Source organism: Chrysochloris asiatica, unplaced genomic scaffold (assembly GCF_000296735.1).
Source record: "Chrysochloris asiatica unplaced genomic scaffold, ChrAsi1.0 scaffold00005, whole genome shotgun sequence".
NCBI lineage: Eukaryota > Metazoa > Chordata > Mammalia > Afrosoricida > Chrysochloridae > Chrysochloris > Chrysochloris asiatica.
Genome location: NW_006408523.1, coordinates 16,511,102 through 16,521,978, shown reverse-complemented (window position 1 = coordinate 16,521,978; position 10,877 = coordinate 16,511,102). Strand labels below are relative to the sequence as shown.

At 38.4% G+C, this 10,877-nt stretch overlaps 1 protein-coding gene across 1 annotated transcript in view; it reads left to right on the top strand.

Annotated features, from left to right (window-relative positions):
• Nucleotides 1–10,877, top strand: part of HS6ST3 (heparan sulfate 6-O-sulfotransferase 3) — a 1,119,743-nt gene that overhangs the window by 501,990 nt on the left and 606,876 nt on the right. The window lies entirely within an intron of this gene.

Sequence of the window (10,877 nt, the reverse complement as noted above, 5' to 3'; positions counted from 1 at the left end):
ATTTACTTTCAAAACTTGCTTTCTCCCTTTTACTTACTTTCTTAAGCATCCAGCCCTTTTACCTAGCTTACATAATTCTGTCACAACACTGTAAGCATTATACTTTTTAATATAGACATCAAAGGTAGCACAACATAAGAAAATGTATAAAAGGAAGTAACTAACAAAACTACAATGGAATAATTATATAATTGAAACAGAAATCACCAATAGAAATAGGAAAAAATGCAAAAGGTCTACTTTTCTTATTTTTATGGAGCTCATATATTTTCTCCAAAATTTTATGAGCTTATAAATAAAGGATCACAAAATGTCCATGGTCATCTGAAAACTACTTTCCTTAGGGACAAGGACCACATGTTCACTCCAATTCTAGCATTTCGTTTTGAATCAGTATGGACCATTCATTCATAGACTCCTTAGTTTTTTCAGATTCATTCACTGGTTCCAAAAATCAGGATAGAATATCTATTGTGTGCCTGGCATTCTACATTGCAATATAGTTCCAACACCTAGTGACAATTCTGAGGACAAAGTAGTCCTTGTTCTCAATGAACTTATATTCTAGTATGGAAGACAAGAAGCAAGCAAACAAAATAATTTGAGGTTAAGTCAAAAGAATTCCTAGTAGGGTTTCAGTCCATACATTTTTGTTGTTAGGTGCCATCAGGTCGGTTCCAACACATAGTGACCTTGTATAATAGTGGTAGAAAACAGCACTCAGGCATTAAGGCCTGAAAAATTATCTGGTTGGGTTTTGCCAAGGCAAACTTAGTATAGCTATCCCATTAGGGATGAGTCAATTAAATGTTTGACCAAATATAACAGCTAATTTTTAAGTTGATAATTTTGTATGACCAACAAATGATGTTATAAATTTAGGCAGAAAAAAGTTTCCCTACCCCTGCTGTACATGGAATGTACAAAGTATGAATCTAAGAAAATGGAAATTGTCAAAAATGAAATGGAACATATGAACATCAATATCCTAAGCATAGTGAACTGAAATGGACTGATATTGGCCATTTAAATCTAACAATTTCATGGAATCACCAGGAATGACATTGCATTCATCATCAAAAAGAGTGACTCAGTATCTGTCTTGATGTACAATTCTGCCTGTGATAGGATAATATCCATATGCCTACAAGAAAGACCAGATAGTGTCACTACTATTCAAATTTATGCACCAACCAATATAGCCAATGATAATGAAATTGAAGAATTCTTCCAACTTCTTCAGTCTGAAATTGATGAAACATGCAATCAAGATGTGTTGATAATCACTGGTAATTGGAATTCAAAGGTTAGAAACAAAGAAGAAGGATGAGTAATTGAAAAATATAGACTTAGTGATTACAACTATGCTAGAGATCACATGATAGAATGTTTCAAGACCAATGACTTCTTCATTCTTTTAAAAGTAATATAAAAGACAACTATACACATAGACTTCAACAGATGGAATATACAAGAATCAAATTGACTACATCTGTGGAAAGAGATGGTGGAAAAGCTCCATATCATCAGCCAAAACCAGACTTTGGAGCAGATCATCATTTGCTCATATGCAAGTTCAGGCTGAAGCTGAAGAAAATTAAAACAGGTCCATGAGAACCAAAATATGACCTTGAACATATCCACTTAGACTTAGATATCATCTGAAGAGCATATCTGATGCATTAGATACTAATGATCAAAGACCAGAAGAGTTGTGTGATGACATCAAGAATGTCATACAGCAAGAAAGAAGAAAGTCATTAAGAAGACAAAAAAGAAGGAAAAGAGCAATATTTCAGAAGTGACTTTCAAAATTGCTCTCAAGCATAGAGATGCTAAAGGAAAATGGAAGAAATGTGGAGGTAAAATAACTGAAAAGATCATTTAAAAAGTCAGCTCAAGAAGACAGTCAAATATTGTAACAAAATATGCAAAGACCTGGAGTTAGAAAACCAAAAGGGAAGAAAGAACACGCTGAGCATTTCTCAAGTGAGGGAACTGAAGAAAAAATTCAAGCCTTGATTTGAAACATTGAAGGATTCTATGGGCAAAATATTGAATGTTGCATAAAGCATTAAAAGAAGATGGTAGGAACACACAGAATAGCAATACCAAAAAGAAATGGTTGATGTTCAGTCGTTTCATGATCAAGAGCCAATGACACTGAAGGAGAAAGTTCAAGGTGCATTGAAGGAATTGGCAAAGAACAAGGCACCAGGAACTGATGGAATAAAAATTGAAATATTTGAAGAAAGTGATAACAGCATTCACCTATCTATGCCAAGAAATTTAGAAGACAACAACCTGGCCACTTGCCTAGAAGAGATCCATATTTGTGCCCATTCCAAGGAGAGGTGACCCAACAGAATGTGAAAATCATCAGACAGTATCATTAATACCATATGCAGGTAAAATTTTCCTAAAAGTAATACAAAAATGGCTACAACCATACATTGACAGAGAAATTCCAGCTGATGTCAAATGGATCTTGACTGAAAGCAGAGACTACCCAAAAGATGTTTACCTGTGCTTTACTGGCTCTGCAAATGTTTTTGACTGTGTGAGTCACGACAAGCTATGGACTACATTGCAGAGCATGAGTAATCCAGAACACTTAGTTGTGCTCATCAGGACCATGTACAAAAATCATGAGGCAATTGTTCGAACAGATCAAATGAACTCCGAATGGTTTAAATTAGGAAAGGTGTGCACCAGGGTTGTATTCTTGCACCATACTTACTCAGTCTGTATGCTGAGCAGATGACCTGAGAAGCTAGATTATATGAAGAAAAACATAGCATCACGATTGAAAAAACTCGTTAACAACTTGCAATATGCAGATGATACAACCTTGTTTGCTGAAAGCAAATAGGATGAAGATCAAAGACCACAGTCTTCAGTATGGGTTGTACCTCAAATGTAAAGAAAACAAAAATCTTCACCACTGGATCAATAAACCACATAGATATAAATGGAGAAAATATTGAAGTTGTCAGAGACTTCATTTTGCTCAGATTATCTATCAACATTCATGGAAGCAGCAGTCAAGAAATCAAACAACATATTGCATTAGACAAATCTGTTGCGAAAGATCTATTTACATGTTTTAAAACAAAGATGCCAGTTTGAGGCTAAGGCATGCCTTATCCAAGCCATGTTATTTTCAGGAATCTCATATACAAGTGAAAGTCAGAACAATTGATGCATTTGAGTTTGGTGTTGGAGGAGAATATTCAAAGTACCATGGACTGCCAAAAGAACAAACCAATCTATATCAAAAGAAGTAAAGCCAAAATGCTCCTTGGAAGCTGGATGGCCAGACTTCATCTCTCATAGTGTACGTAGTATCAGGAGGGACCAGTCCCTGGAGATGAATATCATGTTTGGTAAGGTGGGGGATCAGAGAAAAAAGAGGAAGATCCCCAACCAGATGGATTGTCACAGTGGCAGCAGCAGCTATAGGCTGAGGCATAGCAACAATTGTGAGATTGGCGCAGGACTGGGCAGTGTTTCATTCTGTTGCACATGATGTCAACATTATAAGTCAGTACCGACTCAGTGGTACCTAACAACAACCCCTGCTTATAGGGTTTCTGAGGAATGGCTGGTGGATTTGCAGTACAGTGCTTATCCTACTGCACCACACTTGGACTCCATGCTTCAGTTTATTCCATCTAAATCCTGTCTCTGTGATGAATGGATGGCTGTAGATAAAACTCTCTCATAATACAATTATAAATGTCTCATTAAGGTGCTTTCAAAAACAAAACCAAGATCCAGTAAAAACAGTGGCTTCTAAGAGGATCTGCTGGGCCAGTTAAATTCAAGGCAGAGAGAGGTCAGTTCAAAAAGTTATGGCGACTGTCTTTTGGGAATCCCAAGGGAAAATCTTGATAGATTTTCTCAACGGACACAAGACAATCAGGGAGACTTATGAAGAAGATTTTTTAAAGTGGAAATCTGCATTGATGATTGAAAGACCCGGGATTTGTTTCCATGATGACAGTCTTTGAGTGGAATGAGGCTGTTACACTTAGGGGGAGGAACTGTTGTTGCTAAGTAAGTGTTTAGTCAGTTCTGATTCATAGTGACCCTGTATAGCGTTCCCAAGGTGTGGCTGATGGGTTTGAACTGCTGATTTTATGGAGTTACCACGGACTCAACAGCACTTAACAGCAGTAACAACATAACAATAGTCCAGTGTTTATCCTACAGCTCCACACCAGGTCTCTAAGGAGAGTAATTAATATAACTTAAATTTTAAGGGATTACATCTGCTTGCTCTGTTGAGAATAGACCATAGGAGCAAATAGCATTGAATTTTGGAGACCAAATCTAAACTCCAAGTGGTTGTTATTGACTATAATCACTGGACTGAAAGGTCGATTTAAATCACCAGGTGGCAGTTCAAATCCACCAACTGCTCCTTGGAAACCCTATACAGGGTCACCGTGAGTCGGAACCAACTTGACAGCAATTAACAACAGCAACTCAGTTGTATGTTGGTAGTTGGAACTCGCCCCGTGGTGCTATGTAAAACAAGCCATGATGACCTGCTTTCATAAAGATCACAGCTAAGTAAACCCTATGGAGGAGTTCTATTCTGTAACACTTGGAGCCACCATGAGTTGGAACCAACTTCACTGCAAAGGCGTTTCAGTACTTCATGTCCACGTATCAGCATTACAATACAACTTGTGGGTTTCCTAAACAATTTCATCATCAAATGTACAATTGCATTTTAGCTGTACTGATCTAGATTACTCAAGCTCATCAAGTACTCTAACCCTGTTATCCCAAAGTTTTACTTCATGCAGACTATATTCAGAACAACCACAGGGACTAGTCATATGCATATTACAAATACGTGTTCCCTAAGACACTGCATTGTCATTCTTCCAATAGTTCAGTAATAGGAAATCCAATTTCAGTGACTACACTTATTGCTGATCATTTTTCTCACAGTTGTCATTACCAATGCAAAGAATTCCAGAAAGATGGACTCTTCCCAATTAAATATAGAATTGATAAAAATAGCCCAATTTATAAACTACTTATTTTTACAAATCATTTGATTTTTTTAAAGGATTATGCCTGAAAATGACTGAAATTAATCAGTTTCCAAACACAAAATTCAATCACATAAATTAAGTTTTATAACCCTATTAATTTATGTGATTCAGTTTTGTGTTTGGAAACTGATTAATTTCAACCATTTTCAGGCATAATCGTGAAAAAAAAAGATGGAATAAAAATTGAAATCTTTCAAGAAAGTGAGGTGGTACTGGAGGCATTCACTCATCTATGCCAAGAAATTTGGAAGACAACTATCTGGCCAACTATGGAATAGATCTGTGTTTGTGCCCATTCCAAAGAGAGGTGACCCAATGGAATGCAGAAATCATCAGACAGTAGTTTTGAGATCCCATGCGAGTGAAGTTTTATTAAAGGTAATACAAAAATGTCTGCAAGCATACATTGAAGGAGAACTTCCAGAGGTTCAAGTCAGATTCAGAAGAGGACATGAAACAAGGGATATCATTGCTGATGTCCGATGAATCTTGGCTGAAAACAGAGATTACTAGAAGATGTTTACATGTGCTTTATTGACTACACAAAGACTTTCTATTGTGTGGATCATGACAAACTATGGACAACATTGCGAAGTATGAGTATTTCTGAACACTCAATTGTGCTCATAAGGAATCTGTACATGGACCAAGAGACAGTTGTTTGAACAGAACATGGCAACACTGAATGGTATAAAATTAAGAAAGATGTACGACAAGGTGGAATTCTTTCACCATACTTATTCAACCTATATGCTGAGCAAATAATCTGAGAAGCTGGGTTATATGAAGAAATATGTGGTATCAGGATTGGAGGAAGACTCTAACAACCTGCGATATGCAGTTGATACAACCTTGCTGAAATATGGATTGCATCTCAATATAAAGAAAACAAAAATCCTCAGTACTGGACCAAGAAACAACATTCTTAACAACGGAGAAAAGATTGAAGTTGTCAAGGACTTCATTCTTCTTGGAACAACTATCAACACTCATGGAAGCAGCAGTCAAGAAATCAAACAATGTATTGCATTAGGCAAATGTTCTGCACAAGTCCTTTTTAAATGTTGAAGAACAAAGATGTCAGCTTGAAGACTAAGGTGTGCCTGACCTAAGCCATGGTATGAATATCATGTTTGGTATAGTGGATGGTCAAAGAAAAAGAGGAAGACCCCCAGCGAGGTGGATTGGCAAAGTAGCAGCATCAAGGGCCTCAAGCATGGCAACGATAGTGAGGTTGGCCCAGGACCAGGCAGTATTTTGGTCTGTTGTGCATAAGGTCTCTATGAGTCGATACCGACTTGATGGCACCTAACAACAACAACACAAAACTTAATGTAATATGATCATTTCGTAATATTTCACTTGTTGTTGTTGTTATGTGCCGTGGAGTCGATTTCGACTCATAGCGACCCTGTACAGGGTTTCCGAGGCTGTAAATCTTTACGGGAGCAGAAAGCCTCATCTTTCTCCCGCAATATTACACTTAGAAGTATGATTTTTATTATTGTTAAGTTCCGGAGTTGGTGAAGACTCATAATTACCCTATATAGGGTCTTTGAGGCTTCATTTTTCTCTTGTGGAGCAACTGGTAGGTTAGAACCACTGACTACCTGGTTCACAGTCCAGGGCTTATCTTACGGATTCACGATGCTGCCAGAAATACAGTACCCATATTACATGGACACATTTTTTAAATATAAAAGTAGATTTATTTTTATACAATGAATGTATCATAAACCCTGAATAGATCATATGATGAAGTGATACGATTCCTCCCTAGATATGTGATTGGTGCTTCAGTCTTTATCTTTATTTTTTTCCTATTGAGTAATGCTCAAGATTGGACTATTAACCTACCAAACACAACTAAATGACTTACCAACGGCTGATGTAATTCTGGAATGTCTTGTGTATGTGTGTTGTAACAGATGTGTGTTTGGCTGGTTTAATCTATTCAGGCATGGCAGTAGAATGGGGAAGATAAGGAGTCCGGAATATAAGGAGAGATTGCTTGACTTGGAGCCCAAGCTCTGACTTTTAATAGAATAGGTACATGACCTTGGACAAATGAGTTCACCAATTGACAAATGACTCATCATTTGTGAAATGGGCTTTACAAATGGCACTTTTGTTGTTGGGTGCCATGGAATTGATTTGATGGAGAACTGCTTTTGTGGCACAATGGTTAAGTGTTCAGCGGCTACCCAAAGGGTTAGTGGTTAGGGTCCAATAGCTCTTCCATAGGAGTAAAGAATTGTTGATGTGCTTCCATAACAATTGCAGCCTACAAAACCTTACGGGGCACTTCTACACTGTCACGTAGAGTTGTTATGAGTCAGAATTGACTTGGTAGCACACAACAACGATAGTAACAGGTCGGCACAGTCGTGAAAGCAGTTGGCCACTAACCAAAAAGTCGGTGGTTGGATGTTATTCCAAGAGCAAAAGATGAGGCAGTCTGTTTCTATCAAGATTTATAGCCTTGAAACCTCATAGGGTTGCTGTGAGTTGGAATTGTCTCAGCAACAAAAGGGTTGGGTTTTAGATAACCAACTCCAAGCTGTCAACTGATATGCAGGTGTGGTTTGGCTTCTGGGTCAATTACCAGAGTGAAAATATATTTGGTATCTATGAGGGGGCTTCAAAATGTTTGTGGAAAATGGAATATTTCCATGACCTTTTTGAAAGCTTTCATACAAGGTTCTAAGGCTTTTCATTTGGTTAGCTATTAGAAAATATCATTTCCCCTCTATGTGTGAGTTCTAAAATTTACTTCATAAGCTTTTATTAAGGATACTATTATTCACAGCACTGTGGTTGGTGCTATGGATCTTTCAAAGACTCTAGAAAAATAAACCTATGCCTTTGAAGAACCCAAGGGAGATGAATGAGATCTTTATAACGTACCTCACAAGATGCAGTATAGATAATTCCATTTGATGCAAACTCAATTGTACTTTATAAAAATTAAAATAAAAAAGAGGGGGTATGGTAGCTCTGTAGGATAAGAACTGTACTATGGACCACAAGCTTGGTGGTTCGAGCCCACCAGCCATTACACTGGAGAAAGATGAGACTTTCTGCTCCTAGCAACATTTAAAGTCTCGGAAACCCTATACAGGATCGCTATGAGACAGAACCAACTTGATGGCACTTAAGAAGAACAACAACAAAATTAGAAAGTGGTACCCTTGAAACTACCAGCTGTTCCGCTGGAGAAAGATGAGGCTTTGTGCTCGCATAAAGATTTGCAGCCTCGGAAACCCTGTGCAGCGTCTCTATGAGTCGGAACCAACTCCATAGTACTTAACAACTACAACAACCTTTATTCTAAGGCCCAATAGCCCTTAGACTCATTCACTGCCATGGAGTCAATTTTAACTCATGGCAGTTCTGTGGGACAGACAAGAACCACTGCATCGGGTTTTCTGGGACTGTAAGTTTTTAATGGAAGCATTTTTCTGCATCTTTCTTCAGTCAAGCAGCTGGTGGGTTTGAACCGCAGACATTTCAGTTTGCAGCCTAGTTTTTAAGCCACCACACCACCAAGGCTCCCTTACAAGAGTAGAGGAATTGTGCTTCAGAAAGGGTCTCTTCAACCTGTCACAGCTGTGTAATTATGCAAAGCTAATAAGCTTCCTAACCTCATTTCAGGGTTACTATTGTTCGCATTGCCTCTATTTGTGTTGTTAGAATCCAGCTCGGAAACCCTATAATTAGGAAGAAGTATCAAAGTGCCTACTTACACACTTTTTATTTGTTTTCTAAGGTTATAATTGTCTATAAGTGCTTGCATGGCTGGCAATTCAGCAAACAGAATGGTTTCCAAATACCCTCATTGCATCCTTCTGTCTCATTCCTCACCTTGAAGCTATTCCGATTTTCCCAGTTTTAATTCCACTCAAAAGTAGGAAAATGTTTATTTTCAATTAGAGGCTTACGTAGGTTGATCATTTCCCTTTGCCATTTTAAAGGGACCTGAGGAAATTAAAACCAGAGAAAGTAAATCATTTGACTGCTACTGATTTCAAGGTTGGGAGTTTCCTTTCCTCTATTGGAATGACCTGGAGACTCATCTCTTAAGTCAACTGCTTCCATTTTCCCAGCACTCTACTCAGTAGCTGATGACTGCTCTCCTGGACCTTTTTCTTGCACTCTATGTGCCCTTTAAAGAATTTATTCTTCTCTTGTTTTCATAAAGTGTTTGTTGCATTAGTTGAATTGAATTAATTCTGAGGATGTGTTTGTTGTTGTTAATTGCCATTGAATCAATTGCTATTCCAACTCATCGTGACCCCCTGTGTACAGAGTAACACTGCTCCATGAGATTTTCAAGACTGACCTTTCAGAAACAGATCATCAGACGTCTTCTGAGGAACCTCTGTGTGGGTTTGAACCACCAAACATGCAGCTGAAAAGTCAAATGCTTGATTATTTGTACAATCCAGGGACCAATGATACATGCTTATTCCTGGATAAATATTAGATATGGCTACCCTGACCACTATGCTACCTGGTGCTCTGATAGCGTAGTGGTTATGAATCAGGCTGCAAACATCAAGGTCAGCAGTTCGAAACTACCAGCTGTTCCGCGGGAGAAAGATGAGGCTCTCTGCTGCTGTAAAGATGTACAGCCTCGGAAACCCTGTACAGGGTCGCTATGAGTCGGAACCGAATGCATGGCACATAACAACCACCATGAATGACTTTTATGAAAAAATTAGTTCTGTTTTGCATGACATTGATGAGCTAGTCCAATGGTTCTATAGACATCTGGGAAGATTTCCTTAATCCTGAGGTCAGGTTGCACCCCAAAACAATGAAATATGAATCTCTGGGGGCTGAAGTTGAGCTGAGTATATTTAACATGCTCCAGGTGATTCCATTGTGCAACCCAGAATGAGAACCAGGGTGTCTCATTCAGGGTTCTCTCAGGAAACGAAACTAATAAGGCTTCATTCACATGGGTGATGCAGATGATTAAGCATCAGTTCCTAACTAAAGGGTTATTGTTTAAATGTTCGTTTCGCCTGCAGTGCCTAGGAAGACAAGGCTGGCAATCTACTGCTTTGGTGTGTTTGTGTAATATACTATCTGTTGTTGCTGTTATTAAGTGCTGTCGAGTTGGTTCCAATTCACGGTGGCCCTGTATAGGGTTTATAAAGCTTTAAATCTTCTTGGGAGCAGAAAGCCTCATCTTTCTTTTGTGGAGTGGCTGGCAAGCTCAAACAGTGGACCCTTTGGTTCACAGACCAGCGCTTATCAATATTATATATAGGTATGTATATGTGTGTGTGTGTGTGTGTGTGTGTGTATATATATAGTTGCTGTTAAGTGCTGTGGAGTTGGTTCCGATGCATAGCAACCCTGTATAGAATTTCTAAGGAGCAGTTGGTGGGTTTGATATGCTGATCTTGTGGATAGCAGTCCAGTGCTGATCCCACAGTGGCATACCAGGGTTAGTATATAATTATATACCACATGGCACAAAACAACAGCATGTGTATATATATCTATATCTATATCGAGATATATATAGATATATAAAGTATTGGTGTGGCACTGTGGGTTAATGTGCCAGACTGCAAAGCTGTTTCAACTGCAAGGTTGGCGGTTCAAGCTCACCAGCTGTTTCTCAGAAACCCTATACAGGGTTGCTATGGGTCGGAACTGACTCTATGACACTCAACAACTATAATATATATATATATTACGCAAAGGCTTTTGATTGTGTGGATCATGACAAGCTATGGACAACATTGAGAAGTATGAGTATTCCAGAACACTTAATTGTACTAGACCAAG